This window comes from Humulus lupulus, chromosome 5, assembly GCF_963169125.1.
Source record: "Humulus lupulus chromosome 5, drHumLupu1.1, whole genome shotgun sequence".
NCBI classification, from domain to species: domain Eukaryota; kingdom Viridiplantae; phylum Streptophyta; class Magnoliopsida; order Rosales; family Cannabaceae; genus Humulus; species Humulus lupulus.
This window is the reverse complement of record NC_084797.1, coordinates 193,108,136-193,128,516: the sequence shown is the minus strand read 5'-3', so window position 1 is coordinate 193,128,516 and position 20,381 is coordinate 193,108,136. Positions and strand designations below refer to the sequence as shown.

General features: G+C 36.3%; 1 long non-coding RNA gene across 1 annotated transcript; it reads right to left on the bottom strand.

Moving 5' to 3' along the window:
* Positions 1-666: 666 nt before the first annotated feature.
* Positions 667-2,213, bottom strand: LOC133777980 (uncharacterized). Its single transcript, XR_009868948.1, has 2 exons — positions 1,918-2,213; positions 667-915 (listed from the first exon to the last, which is right to left on the bottom strand). It is a non-coding gene; the product is annotated as an uncharacterized LOC133777980 (long non-coding RNA).
* Between the last annotated feature and the right edge of the window lie 18,168 nt (positions 2,214-20,381).

Genomic DNA, 20,381 nt, shown 5'->3' with positions numbered 1-20,381 from the left:
AAATGCTTTCAAATCTGTTAGGTATGCAGAGGATGGAGGCGAGGCCCGCCTGATTCTGGTGCCTCTGCAGGGGCTGAAACACTCTGTTTTGATTTACTTAAAATGGTAAAACCTTTGGGCTGAATATTTTGAGCCCATCATAAGGTATAGATTCCATATCTGTTAAACTATGTCCCCAACCATATATATCATTGAGTCCCAAAAACAATTATTCTTAGCCTGATCATTCTAATAAATCTTAACGAATGAATTAAATGATCAAATGACATATATAGGAGTTCATAGTAACCTCAGGATTAATATCATTGTGTATATGATCATCGTTTGATATGTTTGATTAATAGTATGAAACAGTGTTTAAACTAGTATTAACAAATCACATCTGGTCCAGTTCTATATATCACTATATATAAAGTACATTCATTAAAGTGTCCTACTACACTAGTGATCCGAATTTAGGTCACTTGTATTCATAATACTAGCGAACCGTACTAGCAGTAATTAATCTAAAGATTTCATAACTTTATTTTACAGCGAACTGTTTCAAGTTTGTTGTCTTAATCTCGATCCTCTCATACCAATATGAGATTAAGACCACATAGATAAACTTTAGGGTTTTCAGATATTTAGTTAATATTATCAACATAATATCGGACATAGTCTATATATATAATAATTCAATTCAATTATTTATTTCATTTAAAACATTTGTCAACTACAATTTCTTTCAGGTCACTATTCCCAACATAATCAACTCCTTCCTCTTCCTTAAAGTTCTTGATTTCTTGGGAGACATGAGCCTAGTCACAGATCAGAAGGAAACAGGGATGAACAAATGCCTATACTCTTGGAGAACGAGGCCTAATCAGATTGAAAAAGAAACTGGGCACCTCAAAGATCATGCAAACCAGGTACCTGAAAAGATAAGAAAATAGTTAGGTTATGTTCGCATACACATTTTAAGGCTTGTTCGCCCATATGTGTACTAGTAGGGCGAATAGAACCGGGAAAAGGATCTAATACAGAGACATGAAAGAGTTGTTTGTTTGTCTAAAGCACGCTAAGAGAAGTCTATTCATTCAAATATTTGAGGAGACTATAAGAGTTGATCGTCCCTCTTTGTTTGAAAGCTTCCATTCGTATATAGGCTATTGAGAAAGCGAATGGAGACACTCAAGATTTTCATCATGAGGACTCATGAACAAAATGAAGCGAAACGTTGATTCACGCCTGTTCGCTGTTATGTTTTCACAAGAGGCGAATAGGACAAGGATCCAAGAGAGGTTTTTTATGTATGTTCGCCATGGGGTTTAAAAAATTGAACATGAACCTATTTGCTATAACTACATTGCCTTTATCTGTTCACTTGTGACTACATTCATGGTGAGTGGAATTGAATCAGTGGAACCTATTCAGCCTTTACTCTACTCAGATAAGTCGGATCGTTAATGTATGCCTTTGCAGAATTGTAAGGGTCTATTCACATATGTAGATACTCACAAGTAGAGGAAAAATATCTTGTTCGCCTATACCAAGAGTGCTTGGAAGTTTCCAAATTCGCCATGGGACACATGTTCATATATGGTGTATTCTGTTCGCATGAGCATGAGGCGAACACAAACCAAAAGAGGTCGTACAACACGAATCAGTTATGTTTGCTCACATGGGTACAAACGAAGAAATTGACAAAGAATGCTTCCACTAATGGTTCTCTCAGTAATAATCTCAGGTATCTCCAAAACTTTATAAGTGTTCTTAGGAAAATTAAAGCCCCGAAGGAAGAGAAAGTAGAACCTCGAGAATATAAGAAAATTTTGCAGATTTTGCTTAGTTTTGTGAAACTATGAAAGCCTAAAACTCAATCTTTAGTCGCCGTGAAAACAACATTTTGGAATTAAATGGAGATAAAAAGCTTACTAGGAGTGCGAACAGGGAAATGGAGTCAGCAGTGTTCCTCTTTTCCTAGGTCCCTTATTCTCCGGTAACGTTAAGCTTCTCCCGATACAGTGACGTGAGTAGCTTTTCTTATTCGGTGGCGTTGTCTTCTCTGAAATATGGTAGGGGTCGGCAACTATCTCTCGTGCTTGACTTTCTAAGTGAACAACAAGTCTTTGGGCTTTAGGTTTACAAAGAATGTGCCTAAAATTCTCGCAACATAGTGGGCTGACTACTCCTCTATTAAGGAGTGCAAGTGTAAATAAGCTCAAAAAGATGCTTTCAAGTAGAATGTCTTTGGAACAAATTAGAGAAGTGATCGTTTTGATACTAAAGGAAATGAATATTTTAATTAAATGTCATTTGAGTGTATACCCAAAGAAAATGGGAAAATTGTTCACATAACTAAGTTAGAATTGTGCAAAGCATGAAAACTGACTTGAGCAGAAAATGTTATATCCATTTTTTTTGGCATGATGATGTTTCAAAGAATAACAATTATAAAGGATGATAAGCACAACTATTCACTTTCCTATTCTCACAAAGTACAAAGCAAGCTACCAAAAACTAGCAGAAGGAGTCTGGTTGCTCAGAGACATTCTTTTACTCATGTTCGCTCAAGAAGGTGGTAATTCACTAACAAAGACATGTGTTCGTGTATCTTGGTTATTTTATGCATGTTCACTCAACACACGCTATCTGCGCTAACAGAATAAGCAATAGATGACCAAATCGTTATTTATCAAAATATAACTATATTTGTGTCATTATAATGTTGTAATGTAGTATTTACGGGTCAAGCCCAATAGCTTAAGCCCATGATTTAAATACAACCATAAACTCCTCACTATAAATAAGATGAGATGAGATAGAAATAGGATGAGACAATTTATAATGCTGAAACTCCTTTATTGTATAAACAGTCCTTATGTAATGTAAAAGGGAAGGGGGATTGTACAACAACCGACAATGTGAGTTCACCGAAAACTACGGTTCTTCAAGCTTAAATATCAATAAAAGTAACTAAGTGGATGTAAGTCATCTTTTTTTAGCCAAACCACTATGAAATATTGTGTTATTTAATTTATCATATCTCTATTCTTGAATCTATGCTATTATGTTTTCGAGTTGACGAAAAACGGTGTCAATACGTAGATAACATAAATTCTTGGTTTTAACGGTTTTTTTTGTTAACTTTAACAAAGTACACTAAATATTTAACGGATATACTTTGAAAACAAATTAAGGATATATATTTATTAATTATATTAATATAAATTTAAATGTTATAAAATATCATTATTATAATAATATTTAATACTAGACTATATATTTATTAATTATATTAATATAAATTCAAATATTATGAAATATCATTATTATAATAATAATATATAATACAATACTAGATATTTAATAATTAACAAATTAAAAATATATATTTATTAATTATATTAATATAAATTCAAATACGATAATATCATTATTATAACTAGATATTTATTAGTACATATAAATATAACTAGATATTTATTATTATAACTTAATAAAAATAATTAGTAAATTTTCCAAATAAAACTAAACAAATGTGCATTTCACGTTACTTGCACCTAGTAATAAATAAAATAGTGAAAATTATTGTTGTGCTAAATTTGACTCATTATATTTTGTGCTAAATTTAGTACAATTTTTAGTATGAGTTAAATTTAGCGCACTTTTTGGTATAATATTGGACTAATATTTATTAAAATGTGTTAAAATATAATATTGCATCACTTTTTTGGTACCCATTAAAAATGCTCTTAATTTGATTGGATCGACTGACAAATTAAACTATCAAAATCCAATTACGAACCGATCCAATCTAATTTTCAAATAAATATATTTATTTTAGTAAATTTTTATTGGTTATGATACACCCTTCCACACCATTATAGGAAATTTGTGTGCAAGAATGGTAATTCTTAGTAGTTTTGTGGCACAATTTTGAGTTAGGTCCCCTATGAATTAATGAAATGGTTTTGTAAATTTGTGTTCTCCTACATGAGTACATCAAATTTGATTATTTACTTGCACAAAAATTTTGTATGGTGAATGAGAAATTGTCACCTAAAGTAAGGTAAGGTAAATTTTGGGATATTTTGTAGTCTCACATGTTATATTATTTCATATAATATAATGTTAGATTAAATAATGTGACAAAATATGTTTTGTCACACCTTGTAACATATTATTGAGAGTCACAAAATTGGACACATGTGTGTGCCAAAATGTGACATATTTTGGATTTACAAAATCAGTTACAAATTTGTAACTATCAAATATTACCCAATAATGTATAGATTGTATGTTACACATTTGATATTGGATTTCACAAAGCCACTGATAGTCTTGGGCGCGACCAGTGAGGCTGACAGCCAATTTGTTTTTTCAGTTTTTTCCGATTTGAACGGTTCCAACATCTCAAGTAACTCCCAAATCTCCATTTTAATTCAATAAATATCCAATTAAACATTGGTAACAACCATGGGGTTGGTGGAATTTGATATTCAAATGGAATCTCAAAACACTATAAATAGAAGCCTAGAACTCACTTGTAAGACAACTCTATTTCTATCCACTAGAGCACTTTGCTAGAAATACACCAAAAGGCTTGATTATTCGAGAGAGTTATTTCCAATATTGAGATAATCCCTTAGCGCTTGAGATAGGGGCAATAAGCTTTTGGGCAAAGGTTGTAAACCTTGTTTAAGTTGGTGATCCCCAATGTTCTTCACTTTGGTTGTGTGAGTGAGAGTATTATTTTTTTGTTCTTGTTATTTTTTCTACTATTGCTTTTGTCTTCTCTTCTTCTATTTTCTATTTACATATTTATTTGTATCATTTGTTTTAGAGTTGTAGTTCTTATAATTTTCTTCTTCCTCTTATTTCTTCATTTACTTGTATTTTGATTATTAAGTTGTAATCTTATTTAATTAATTATCTTGTTTATTATATTTTTGCATAGAGTTGTAATAGTATTTCTTATTTTCCATTGAGACAACACAAATATCTCTAACATCGCATGAATTGTGAAACTCCATATTTTACATTCTCAAGGCTATAAAAGGATAGCACTTCCTTCTCTTGCGACACACCAAATAAAATTAGATTGATATTCTCTAATTGTTTTACCTTCTATCCCTCAAGCTTTATACTTTAATACCTTAAATATTTTATTTTCTTTGAGTGTTTAAAATTTTAGACTGCTAGGGTAAACGTTTTTCATTTTCAATGCGGTAATCTTATATGCTTAATTTTGGAGCAAATTTATATTAATAATATTGTCATAATATTATAGATTGTTTTTTTTTTATCACAATATATATTTGATTAATTAAATAATTTATTATGCAATATCTATTATTTTTGTTTGTAACAACCATATCCTAAAAAACCTTAATGATACTTGAAAATACTCATATGATTATCGTAGTAAAAAAAATTATATGATTTTAAGCTAATGTCCAAAATTAAGTTTAAAATTAAAATCTAATTAAAATAACTGAACTAATTTGATTTAATTTTGAAGTTAAATTGGATTGAATTAGTGAATGATTTTCAACATCCAATTGCTAATTGGTTCGGATTGGTTAAGTACAATTAGACTTAATTGGATTAGACCTAGTCCTACTCCATATATATTATCCAATATACATATCTAAGATGAGAATTCAATTCATCAATAATAAAATAGGATCATAAGACTAAGAGTATAGTGTCGGTGGCAATGGTATGATATAAGTGGACTTGAACGTCAACTCTGATTTTAATTAAATTGGGTGTTGAACTTGCTTCAAATCAAATAATATTCAATTCTTTTATTCTAGGGTGTCATATCTTGGTTACACATCTAATTGAATCAACCATAATACTCGAATGGGCTGTATGTCCCACCACTAAGATTTTTTCTTGCTTGGACTTTCACAACGTGTTGCCCTCATTATCATAGTAATGACAAATACAAGGACTTCTATTATACGAAATTTTGTTTATATTCATTCATACACACATAATTTGAATCACATTTTCTACACACTTTTTCTTCAAGTGTTTCATGAAGAATAGGACAGCTATAATTATTATTATTTTATTTTATTTGTTTAGTTAGGAGGTTTGTCATTAAAGAATAATGTATGTTTATATTTAATCAAAGCATTTTAAATAAATTATCTAATTATGGTGAATCTATTTTACAAGTACCCTGTACTTAAATTTGGGTTCAATATTTTTTTTATGCATTAGATAAGGTGATTTTTTTGGGTATAATTGTAAATAGATAAAATATCATTTAATATTTAATGTATAAAGAGATACGCCGGATGGACACATATTTTTATAAAACGATATACATTGTTAGATCTAATGAATCTAATGATTCAAATTAAATTATATATTATACACATATAAGAACAAAGTTATGTATATTTTTAAATTCAATTATTAAATATATTACATCTAATAGTGTTTATAAAGATTTATAAATATAGTAATAAAAACATTGGAGAGAAAGTTACGACTTTATACTTTATCGATATCGAAAGATTTTGTTTTAGGCACGTAAATAAATTATGACTCTAATATTTGTAATGACGTTATTTATTGTAATCATAGTAAGCCTCTTATAAATTTTAGAAAATTATGGATAATTTACTATTCAAACAATTTATTTTATATGCATATAAAAAAAAATTAGATACAAGTATAACATATTATTTGAAATTTAATTTTAGCACTGTAAATTATCTATAATTTTTTGAAAATTTATAAGAGATGTGCAATGATTACAATGAACATCGTCATAAAAAATAAGATCATAATTAATTTCCATGCTTGAAACATAATTATATTGTACCAATAATATAAAAAGTACCTTATTATAAATATTTCCTACAAATATTTTTGAGAGCTTATATTAAAATATCACAATAGTCTCTAGACATGTCATTTTTCTAAAAATTTGGGAAGAGTATTAAATGTTTATTTTAGTATGTGTGTTTAAATAAGTTAGTTTTTTCCTTTTTCTTTTGTGAGTATTTCTTAATTATTGAGTACAAAAATATCATCTGTTCAAATAACATCTTTTTAATAGCAATCTATGATATCGTTAACAACGGATGGTACTTTTTTCTTAAAAAAACCACACACACAAAATGGATCGTACTTTTTTCAAGTTTTTTGCTCGGATGTCTTTACTTTCAAGTTTTCCTAATATATATGAGTCTATAAAAAGCATCTGATCTGAGTCCTAAAATTAGAGTGTAAATCTCTTTTTATAAAAAGTGACAATTACAATATTATATTTTTGGGATATTTGCGGCGAAAGTATTTAAGTTATACAAAATATTGTACTTAAATACTAAAGTTATTTTTTTGACGGCAAAAGTACCGAAGTTTAACATTTGCATCGTTAGTACTTGTTATACCCAAATTTCGAGAATAAATAAATAGCATCGAAATGTAGGCTCGAAAATAGTAAGCTCGAAAATAACAAGTGATGGTTGTACACTTGTATAAATTGACATATGATTCTAGATCTGTTATCAGAGTTCGAGCATGAGTTGGAGGCTCGAACACACCAATCTTCTCCGAGGAATGAGTTCGAAAAAATCACTGAATGAGGAGGAGGTTATAACCGGAACAATGAGCTCGAAGTCTGGTCAGTCTTGAAAGCGCATTAGCACAACAATCGAGCTCAGTGACGCGTTTTGCACGCGGAAAAACCGTTAGGAAAGCCCTATTTACTAGGGATTCGTTATTATCATATATTAAATCTCTATTATCATGAGATATTATGTAATTAATGCATTTATAATAATTATTTCAAATTTATTTGATTGATTGTAACTTCCTTGAATTACAAGAAGATATCCTCATGACCAGGTCTATAAATAGCCTGAAGACTCTGCCAAATTGCTTTCTGAAAAAGCTTTGAGAGAGTAGTGAGAATAATAATAATGACTCATGGAGTAGGTAGATTTTAACTGTTGAACCACGTAAAAAGTCTTTGAATCCTGCTATTTTTTCTATATTTTTGTTTAGTGCTCTTCATATATAAATTATCTAAAAATGGCGTCAACAGTTTGGTATTTTCGTTGAGAGCATTAAACAAATTTGTGTAGTGTTTAATCAAGAACCTCCTGCATACCATCAATGGCCACCGCGAACAATCCTAGAACTGGTGGGCGACCATTGCCACAAATTCTTGAGGAACGAACTCCTCAGACTGAGAACTACCCGCGAAGGCTTGCAAAACAGCCCGTGGTAGATCAGAGCCCCGATGAAGGAAGTGCATCATCCGCCTCCAGGGGGAAACCTACTCCAACCCCCAGGCCTGACGAGGATCTATACTATAATCCTGAAAGGTACGTGCCCATCGTGGAAATGGAGAATCACAGATTGCATGAACAGCTAGCCAAAGCCACATGGAAAAACGAGGAATAAGCTAGGCAAGCCACTGAAGCACAGGCACCGCCTCGAAGGACCAGAGGACGGCCCATTGTGAGTATAGCCGCCAAAATGGTTGAGCACAGGGCCCAACAGGCCCAATCAAGGCCCAAGACAAATACCTGCAACGGTAGTCTTGGGGGAAATGCTCAAAACGCTGCTAGGGGCAACCCTACGATAAGTGTAACTGCTGGAATGGGGAATAATCGAGCAGCTCAGAATGATAACCCCGAGCTTGTCAGGAACAACCCGGAGCCTGTCTGAGCAAATTCTGGACCTTCTAGACCCAATAATGGAAGGCCTCTGCCATCGCTGATAAGGAATCCTCCATCGCCAATAAGACACCCCTCTCCAATTCGAGAGGCACCCCAGCCTACTCCTAATGGGGACCAAACGGGGGAACGGGCACCCCAAAGTCCCTCTCAAAGTGGGACCCAAGATAGAAATCATAGGGCTCGACCTGGACAAGGGGGTGAACAAGGGCCCCCTGAGCACATAGGGCATCCCAACCAGTGGGAAGTCATATGTTGAGGTCATAAACAACTGGGGCGAGGGGCCAGTGGAAAACCCACCTCGCAACCATCGAGCCACACAACAACCTAAGAGGAATGTTTGCTTTCTCAGTGGAAGTTTGGACCTCAGCAGAACGGTGAGTGTATACAACACCGAACCCAGGAATACTGGGAATTATGAAAACAACTATCCTGATCTTCGAGATCACTTTAATCAAAACCGGGGGCAGGCTAACCCTTCAAGCCTGGATTTATGAACACATATGAATAGCCGAAAATAGCCCATGCAACCAGTACACGGTAACCAATATAACTCTATACTGGGGCAAGGAGCTAGAATTTTCACAAACAATAACCAACTGCCCCAAGTGCAAGCTCAACCTCCGACGGACCTAGTCCAAGAAAGAATCAACCAACTTGAAAGAGCATTCAAGCTCCTTAAAGAGGAGAGAAATAAGGACAAGTTTGACGACTCCGATGAGGAGCTCAAGCCTTTCGCTCCACACATATCAAACACTTTATTTCCTTACAGAATCAAGATACCCCATGTGGCACCTTTTGACGAGACCTCAGACCTGTACAGGCACCTGAGTACGTTTCACACGATAATGTGTGTCAGCAACGTCAGATACGAGCTTAGGTGCATGCTTTTTCCAACCACACTGACGGGACCAACAAAAAAACTAGTTCAACAAGTTCCGAAGGCAATCGATCTCGTCTTGGGAAAAACTAGCTAAGGAATTTAAGAAGCAATTCAAGGCCATAGTAGGTGTCAGGCCCAAAGCCTCAGCCTTGACTAATGTTCGCAGCATCTAGGAGAGTCATTAAATAGCTACCTGGCCAGATTTAACATAGAGGTGGCACAAGCCCGAAATGTCGATGATAGTGGTCATCTCATGAGAGTACGAGTTGGAGTATTGCTAGGGAGTCCCCTTTGGGACGACATGCAAAGGAAATCCGTGAGGACAATAACCAAGTTCAATAACAGGACTCAGAGATTCGTCAATGTAGAAGAGGTGAGGTCAATGTTAAAACTGACCCCTCAGCTTATTATAACTACAACGACAGACATCAACCCAGCCTCGACCTAGGCTATACCCTCAACGTCGCGGCCCTCAGGAGACAACCCTTCAAAAAGGAAGAAAAATGAAGGGAATAACTTAGAGGTAGATGGGAGAAAAAAGAAAAAGGGAGATAAATACTTATCAATTTACATAGTTTATACTGAGCTTACAAATATTCAGGAGAACATTTTTATCGCAAACAAGAATCAGATCCCGTTCAAACGACCTGATCCGATGTGAAATCAAAAGTAGATTCCATAGGGACATCGATCATACAATCGATGAATGCAAAAAATTGAAGGACAAGATCGAACGTCTGATCTCGAGAGGATATTTTGGGCAGTATGTTAGAAACAGGAATCCAGCCCAAGCTTCGGCTGGACAGAGAGCAACTCCTACATAGCCTGCCCAACAAAATACAACCCCACGCGCAAGGGAGGATGACAGACCTCCCCCGATAGATTGGGAGGATGTGGTAACTATTTCTGGAGGACCACATATCGCTAGGTCAAGAAGAAATGCCCTGAGAAGATATGTCAACAAGCTCAAGATGCGGGACAAATCTCCCTACGAACTTGAACCACGAGCTTCGAAACAACAGAGGGTTGAAACTCAACCCATTACTTTCACAGAAGAAGACGCCTTGCATGTCCAGTTTCCCCACAATGACCCTTTGGTCATCACATTTTAGCTCGCCAATAAAAGGGTGCGTCGAGTCCTGATAGATAACGGGAGCTTGGTTAACATCCTCTATAAGGCCACTTTGGAAAAAATGGGACTCTCAATTCGAGACTTGAAAGCATGTGCGACAACATTGTACGAATTTTCAGAAGAAGGAATAACCAGCACATAATCTATCGAGATCCCGATGACCTTGGAGACTATCCAGTCTCAGTAGCCAAGATAATGGAGTTCATAGTGGTAGATACCCCATCAGCCTACAATGCACTGCTCGGGAGACCAACCCTGATTGGACTGGGGCAGTGTCATCTGTGAGGCACTTGCCATCAAGTTCCCAACACCTAGTGGCATTGGGACGCTGAAGAGAGACCATCTAGCTGCCCGATAGTGATATAGCATCTCCATGAGAGGGAAGGGACAAACAAGTGCACAAGCACTTGTTGTCATACGAGAAATAAGTGAGACAGTCTTTAAAGTCGAAGAAGAGATCGATCCCAGAATAGAAGATGACAAGGCCGATCTCGGACCAATCAAGGAGCTCGAGGATGTAGAGTTCGATAAAAAAGATACCACTAGGGTGATAAAAATAGGGAAGAACCTCCCAAAGGATGCGAGATAGCAATTAATTCGCTTTCTGAGGAACAATCAAGATGTGTTTACATGTCGCATTTAGACATGGTTGGGATCAACCCAAGCATTATAAGCCATGCACTCAACATAGATAAACGCTTCCCTCCAAAGCAACATAAAAGAAGGCTCCTGAACAATGAAAGGAAGAAAGTCTTGAAAGAAGAGGTTGAAAGGTTGAAGGCAAATCAGTTTATCTGAGATGCTTTCTATCCCAATTGGATAGCCAATCCGGTGTTGGTTCCAAAACCTAATGGCAAGTGGTGAACTTGCAGTGATTATTCAGACCTCAACAAGCCATGTCCAAAGGAGTGCTTTCCCCTACCTCGCATTGATCAGCTCGTAGATGCCATTGCAGGTCACGACATCATGCCATTTATGGATGCATATTCTAGATATAACTAGATATCCACGCATGCACCTGACCAGGAACATATGAGCTTTATGACCGTTAAAGGCCTGTATTGCTACAATGTGATGCCTTTCGGGCTCAATAATGTTGGGGCCACGTACTAGAGATTGGTGAATAGGATGTTTGCCGAGCAAATAGGGAATAACATAGAGGTTTATATGGACGACATGCTAGTCAAGTCCAAGCATAATTGTAACCATGTAAATGATCTCACTGAATGCTTTGCTATACTCCGTAAGTACAACATAAGGCTTAACCCACATAAATGCTCATTAGAAGTATCCTCGAGAAAATTGCTCAGATTCATAATAAATTCTTGGGGCATAGAGGCAAACCTAGATAAGATTAAGGCACTAATCGATATGCCCTCACCTCGAAAACATAAAGATTTCCAGACTTTAACTAGATGAATGGCAGCCTTAAGTAGGTCAATCTCAAAATCTATAGACAGATGCCTTACATTCTTTAATCTTTTGAGAAGGGGCAAGAAATTCAAATGGTCGGATAAGTGTGAGCTTGCTTTTTAAGCCCTTAAGAAGCACCTCGCCAAACTACCAATCTTATCTAAACCAATCAGAGGGGAATTATTGTACATTTATCTTGCCACAAACAAGCACGTCATCAACACAGTACTTGTTCGGGAGGATAAGAAAGTGCAAAAACCTGTTTACTTTGTTAGTAAGAGGTTTCTGGCATTGTGCTTGATACATGCACCTCGAAAGCTCTGACCTTACTTCCAAGTACATCCTATACATATATTGACTGATCAACCGTTAAGGCGAGTATTTTCAAAACCTGAGGCCTCCGGGAGATTGTTAAAATGGGTTGTCAAAATCGGGCAATTCAAGACCACCTATCATCCAAGAACAACGATCAAAGGGCAGGCCTTAGTAGATTTTATAGTTGAATGTATGAGAATCTCCAACGAGGAAGTCGTAACCCCCCATGAGTTGTGGAGACTTTACATCGATGGATCTTAAAATGAGAACGGTTCGGGGGCAAGAATCATTTTGATCACTCTGACGAGAAATCGTTTTCATTCCGCTTACGGTTTGGCTTCGAGGCATCAAATAACGAGGCTAAATATGAAGCACTATTAGCAGGACTTCAGATAGCTTCTGAGCTCAAAGCAAAGGCCATTCACTGCTATAGTGATTCCCAATTGGTCGTTAACTAGGTCTTAGGAGAATATCAAGCTTGTGGCATTAAAATGGCAGCTTATTTGGAAAAAGTCAAGGCAGTGTTCAGGCAATTTGAGTTCTATGCCATTAAACAAGTTCCACGGGAGAAAAACTCAAATGTGGACGCTCTAGCTAGGCTTGCAACAACCAAAGAAGCTGATGCACTAAATGTGGTGTCGGTCGAATTCCTACCGGTCCCAAGCATAGTCGAGCCCAAAGAAGAAGAAGACAACATGATTGACTCGCAACCTACTTGGATGACCCCCATAATTGACTACCTTAAAATCGGGAGCCTCCCAGCAGACCGAAACAAGGCTATGAAACTTATGCACAAGATACCAAGATACACCATCTTAGAAGGGAAGCTGTACAGAAGAGGGTACTCTTTGCCACAACTAATATGTGTAACTCCACCCGAAGCCAAAAAAATATTAGCAGAAATCCATGAAGGATTTTGCGGAGACCACACTGGGGGCATAGTCTATCAAAAAAGGTGATTAGGTAAGGATACTTCTGGCCTACAATTAAAGTGGAATCGTTCGAATACATCAAGCGTTGCGACAATTGTCAACGGTTCTCTTCAATCCCGCGAGCTCCACCTACCGAGCTCACCATGATGAGCTCCCCGTGGCCATTCGCAGTATGGGGAATCGACCTCATAGGATCCCTACCAACAGGAAAAGGATGAGTGAAATATGTCATAGTCGTTGTTGATTACTTCATAAAGTGGACCGAGGCTGGCCCTCTAGCTACTATCACCTAAAAGAAAGTCTTGGATTTCGTAGTGAAAAATATAATTTGTAGATACGGGGTACCAAGGAAAATAGTATCAGACAGCGGGACTTAGTTCGACAGCGAACTGTTCACATAGTTCTGTGAAAAGAATGAGATAATCAAAAGTTTTTCCTCTCTGGCACATCCACAGTCAAATGGCCAGGTCGAAGTAGTGAATAAAACTCTGAAGAGTTCTATTAAGAAAAGGCTCGAAGAAGCTAAAGGAAGATGGCCAGAAGAACTACCACAAGTGTAGCACCCACATTATTTGGATATAATATAGCCAATAACTATATGATTGCATTGCATTACATTACATTACATATCATACAATATGTATAATTTGAGCATATGCATATTCTTATAAGTGTTTCCATGTATAAGTATAAAAGTTGTGTATATGATGTCTATGTGTATGTTCAGTATTATTAACCTTGTGGCGGTTGAGTTATCTCTTATGGGTGTTTGATGTGCTCAAGATATAAGAAAGTATGAAAAATATGGACAAGACATGAAATCAAGTGAGATATAGAAGGAAAAAGATGTTAAGTGGTGAAAAATAGTACAATGTCGATTACTAGTATTTCGGTGTAAAATTGAGTATTAGTGGATTTACCAAATATAATTGAGGTATGATTAAGGTCTCATTGATGAAGTAAAAATGGTTTTAGAATCATTAGATCAAGTCTTGATGGGAGGTATACATAATCAGTGGTATTGACGCAAAGTCAAAACGAGCTTAGCAAAAGTGCGCTACGCTCAATCGGGTAAGCATAACTATTGGGTATGAACTCATATGTACCTAAGGTTTGGTGTGAGTGTTTCATACATAAGGATAATAGGCCTAGAAGATGATTGAGTCGAAATTATTGAACTGATAAGGTTTTCATAAGTCAAAAAGTGAAATGATGAGGTGAAAGGTGTCAAATTTTGATACAATAAGGCCAAATCATTGAAAATAAAGGATTGTCATCAACCTTATCACTTTGCACGACCAATACTATGAAAAAAATAGAGAAAATAAAACCAAAAACCATGTCTTGGCTGGTTTGAAGAAATTCTAAGGAGATCCAAGTGAAATCAAAGCCAAAGAAGTGGGTTAAGCTTATTTCTGGCCTTTTTATGGTAAGTTCTTGTACTTGGAAGTTAAACAACGTTTTTGAATTTTTTTGAGAGCTTACCTATGGTGTTTTATCTTTTTAAGATATTTCTTGGTGGTTTCCAAGTGGTTTGAGGTTTAGAAAAGCTAGAAGAGATCGTTTTCGCCGAAAACTTGTTCGGTAAGTGAAATTTTGTGTTTTATGGGGTTTTTTGGGTTCTTGGAGTACAAACTAATTTTTGGTTATTTTATTTAGTTTATAAGAGGGTATATATGTTTATAAATGTTTGAATAGATGTGGAGACTCATTTAATTTGGGTGATGATCTTGGAAATTAGAATTTTATCAAAATCGGTATATGATAACTTTGTGATGAATTATGTTAGTATTTGGGATATGTGGTTATGGCAGGTTATTTGATGTTTATTACTGATTAATTTTGATATTTGGGGATACCTAAAATTAAGGGGAAACTCTATCAAAATTTCTCCAAGTGTCTAAGATAAATCTAACGCTCGATTTAAGTGATTTAAGGCATTTTAGGCATGATTTGGATATGAAATTTGATATGATATTTTATGGATATTTGTAAATGATAGTTCAATGTCTTACTGCCTTCATTATGATGTGAAATTCATGCCATTTCCAAGATAAGAACATCAACACCTAAGATACCACTTGTTACACGGTGAAATATATTTTGGACAGAAGGTAAGTAAAGTACTCAACTGCAACACAAGAATTACATGTTATGTGAAAGTATGCATTATATGAATATTTTGTGAGTAAGTGGTATTAACATACATTGAAACTTCATCATAAATTTGTATGCATGGCATAATAGTGATATGGTGAACTATTGTATGATATAAGACCATGCATGATATTATGATGATTAATTATGTGATGCCTTAGCAAGTTTTATGCAACATAAAAGTAAGTTGTAATAAGAAGTTAAGTTCAGTGTCACTATTTCGAAAAGGCAAATGAAAGTGTAAGTAAGTGTAAATGGAGGCCTATAGTTAGGCTCATAGTGGCAGCCCAATAATTTGGGCTAGGTTTTAGTGAACCAATTAATATTGTTTGCCATGTTCCCGTTTTTATTTCTCCTCCATATAAGTTATTGTTATATGTATTGACACCACAGTGTGTGGCCGCCTTAACTCTTGAGCCAAACAGGGCAACGATGGAATAAGGTTTTTAATGTGCCCTACTGTGGTGATGGCTAGCTGGAGGAGAACCCATGAGATTTTATATTATATGTGTAACAAGCCCTGCAGGCATTGACCTAATCAAACACTGTGCACAATATTAAGTGGCCCAAAATTTAAAAAGAAGTTGTGTATGTCCATTGACATTGGGTAATCATTAGCATTGCATGCATTACTTTTCTTATTGAGCTTTAGGCTCACAATTGTCTTGTGTTGCAGGTACAGAAAGAAATGAGTGAATGACATAAAGAGAACTGAAGCATGGTCCTGACCCTGATTTGTACATATGAACATATCGATCTTTTGTGGCTTATTTCAGTTATCAGTGTGATCTTGTAATAAAGTGTGAAGTTATGTTTTGAAAACAAATTTGGCTATTTAATACTTATGTATAATATGTTTGAGACACACTTTATGTTTAATGTAAATACTGCGAAATAAGTTTTCTTAAAAAAAAATACAGACTTCCGCTGAAAGTAATTATGATATAGTTTTAAAACATAACACCTTAGATATGGTTTTAACTAAAATAAGTGAGGGTGTTACAAGAAGTCCTATGGGCCTATAGAACAACAACTTGAACTTCAACAGGGCATACCCTTTTCTCCCTGGCTTATTGTAACGACCCAAATTCGCTAATAAGGCTTAAGGGCCTTGATTAGTGTGCCTGGAGGGCATAATGGGAATTATGTGTCGTTTTAATGATTTAGATGCACGATTATGATTTAAAGCATGTTATATGATTACTTGAGTATTTGAGATGCATGACTATGTATGTTAGTATGCATATAGGCCCAGATTAGGTTAGAAGGGCATAATCGTAATTTTGGCCATTATGGGCATAACTGCTTTGATATATGTGATAATTTTCGAGACCACATTATTATGTGGATATATCTGTGATATGTGGCTCGAGACGATCCTAGTGAGCAAAGTAGCGGAAAAGTCATAGCGGGGATTTATACCCGGCTCGGGGTGAGCTCAGGGGTATAAATGGGAATTTAGTGGATAAACTGGAGTCTATTATGACATTGAGGAATGCTATTGGTGATTAATTAGGTATCGGGAATTAAGTGGGAAATATTAGAGACACTCGAGGAATTAGCGGGAAGTGGGTAAAATGACTAAGATACCCTTAAGTGGACTAAAGGGGTTAGAATTAATAGGGAGGGTATAATGGTCATTTTATTTACAGAAGTTAGATTATACTAAGGCTTCATGTTAGTGGAATTTGTAGAATATCAAAGAAGTCTGAAAAAGAAGGAAAAGGAAGGGAAAAGAAAGAGGGAAAAACAGAGAGAGTTTATCTGAGTCGGTTCAGGCTTTCTTCATCTGTTTCTTGAGGACTTTTTGGAGTAAAGCTCAGAGGAGAGCTGGGGTAACTAAACATCAAGGATCCTGACCTAAGACTAAGGAATTGGCAGAGGTTTAGCAGGGTTTCATTAACACTTGAGGTAAGATTCTAGAGTTCATCCATTTCTGTTTCTGGTTTTTGAGTGTGGTGTTTAAGTTGAATTGAATGGAACTTTGGGAAATTCAGGGCAAAGGTTAAGGAGGAGCAAGCAAAAGGAGTCTAGAGGCAGCTTGTAGTCGAAATTCTATCAAAGATATAAGGTCTAAACTCTAAACTTTGATGATCAGCTGGATTTTTACTGAGTTTTAGAGCTTAGGAGTGGCTATGGTGAAATCTGAGTTTGTGGGTGCATGTGCTTGGGTTTTAGGTGTTTGGGGTGCTTGGGATGAGTGGAGTGTGGTCATGAGGTTGTTTTTAAGTTTGGGTAAGATTTGGAAGAGGTTTGGTTGAGGTTGGTTCGAAGAAATCGCAGAAAGAAAAAAAACAGTGCAAGACTGTCTATGACTAGCGCTACAGCGCTAGCCTTTGGGCACTGTAGCGCTAGGCCATTTTGCTGAAGGGAGTTTGACTTCTGTTTGTAGCACTGTAGCGCCCTCCTAAGAGCGCTGTAGCGCTACCCTGCCTTCTGAAGGGGATTTTAGGGTTATTTGCAAGGGTTTTTGACCTAAGGTTTGGGGTTTGGTTCCACCACCTTGTTTGGTGGAGCTAGGACTTCCCGGGGGCTCGGGATTGGCCCCGGGGGCTAGGTTTTGAACTTGAGGGTTGATGATGACCTTGGCCATGATTGTGATTAGGTGAGCGCTAGGGCTCGAGGGGGATCGTGCTCAAGGAGTCGAGGGATCAAAGCTATTGAATTGAAAGGTAAGAAAACTGCACCCGGTTATATGATTGTGATGGGACTAAGTGCTCCCGAGATTTGTATCGTGTCAATGTTGGTATCACGCCATGGGACATGTAAAAGCGGCCTAAGAGTGTCGTACATACTATTAGCGCACAGAACTCGATTTGGCCACTGGGAGCCATGAACACTGGGATAACAGAGGGAGCAGCCAGTGAGCGCTAGCCCTGGTTATCGTTATAAACTGTGCATGTTATGAATTGATATACTTAATATGTGGAATACTTGACTATATTGAGTGGTTATTTGACTGAGGCTATGTGATGCAATGTGAGATATTGACTTGAGTGTTAAATGCTTATGCTCTGTTGTTGTTGTGTTTTCTTGCTGGGCCTTGGCTCACGGGTGCTACGTGGTGCAGGTAAAGGCAAGGGCAAGCTGGACCAAGCCTGAGGTGGAGTGCTCCGAGGTGAAATGTACATAGCCAGCTGTTTGATCACCACGATCGAGGAGTGGACCAGGACAGGGATTACCTAACTGCTTGTTTTGCCTTGGTATGGCTGGTGATTGTATCTGAGTCTTACAACTTTTATAAACGATCTTTAAACTTGTATTTTTGGGATCCCGTGTAACCAGATAATATTTCTTAATGAAAAGTGTGGCTTTTGAGACCAAAACGCTTTTAATCCTAGTTCCTTTGTAGCTTCTGCAACACGATTTTAATTAAATGACTTGATTAGCAAGTCTGGCACTTTATAAACTCACAGTGTAACGGTCTTGGCTATCCAAGGCGTTACACTTATGGTTGCGAAGCTATGTTACCTATTAAGGTTGAAATCCCTACAATAAGACGCGAGGCATACGACCAGACCTCAAACCAATCTCAGCTCAAAGAAACTCTAGACCTAATTGAAGAAAGACGAGATGAAGCCCAACTAAAGAATGCTACATACCAGCAAAGGGCTACGAGATACTTTAACAAGAGGGTTTGTAACAGAAAATTTGGATTGGGAGACTTGGTGCTCAGGCGCATGTTTTTGGCCACACGAGACCCCTCGGTGGGCGTGCTCGAGCCTAATTGGGAAAGACCATACCAAATTGAGTCCATCATTCGACCTGGTGTTTATAAGCTATCGAGGTTGAATGGAGAATTGGTACCGCGAGCTTGGAATGGTGAACATCTATGACCTTATTATCAGTAATGTAGGAATTATGTTTTTCCATTCGTAACCCAACTTATACTTAATTTTTTATTTTTATTAATAAAGCACTGAATTTTACTCAAATTTTGTGTTTTTTATTGTTGTACTTTTTGCAAGCTCTCAAAATTCAATAACCTAAGATTGTAATCATAGGATATTAAGGGGGCATAAGTGGTATACAATAATACCATAGCTCGAAAGTATAACATCAATAAAACCAACGAAAATTAGTCAAAATGTATGGATTATTAACCAGGCACGAATTAAACAAGTGTATGGATTATTAACCAAACACAAACTAAACGAGTCTGGAATGAACCAGTAAATTATAATCGACATAAATAAAAGCTGGAATTCTAGATAAATCAACGAAAAATTTATCAGCCGAGAGAGGAAGTTTCAACCTCGCGACCTCAAGACCATACTCGAGGATGAGGAAAAGTTACTTCAACTAAGCAAAAAATAATAACTATACTAATAAGGTTACCCACCAAAAAAGTATTTTAAACAAAGATTCATGGTAAAGTTAACATTCGATCTTGAAGATAGCGAAGTCGAAAAATGTGCAAACGGATGAACTATGTATGAATGCATGGAAATTTGAGCTCAAGCACAACAAGTATTTGTGAGGATAAGAAAATATGGAAGTAAATACTTTATGGGCATGCTCGATATATTTCAAGGCTAGAAATGTGAAGCATGCGATAGAGGGAAAAAAACCTTAAAGGTAGAGAGTGTGCATAAAGATTTCAATAAAGAAATTTAAGCATAAAAATATAAACTACATCAAAATATAAAAAACTCAAACCTTGAGTTTTAATTGTCTTTGCCCAAAGGGCATTAAAAAAATCAAATCTTTAATTAACGCGATTCATTCTTGGCCAGTAGGAGCAGACTCATCTTTTTCGCCTCTCTCTTCTATAGCTCCGCCATCCAAGGTGGTGACAGTAACCTCCTCCTCAGCTAACTGAGCCTTCCACTTAGAGAAGAACTCCTCTTCCTTGT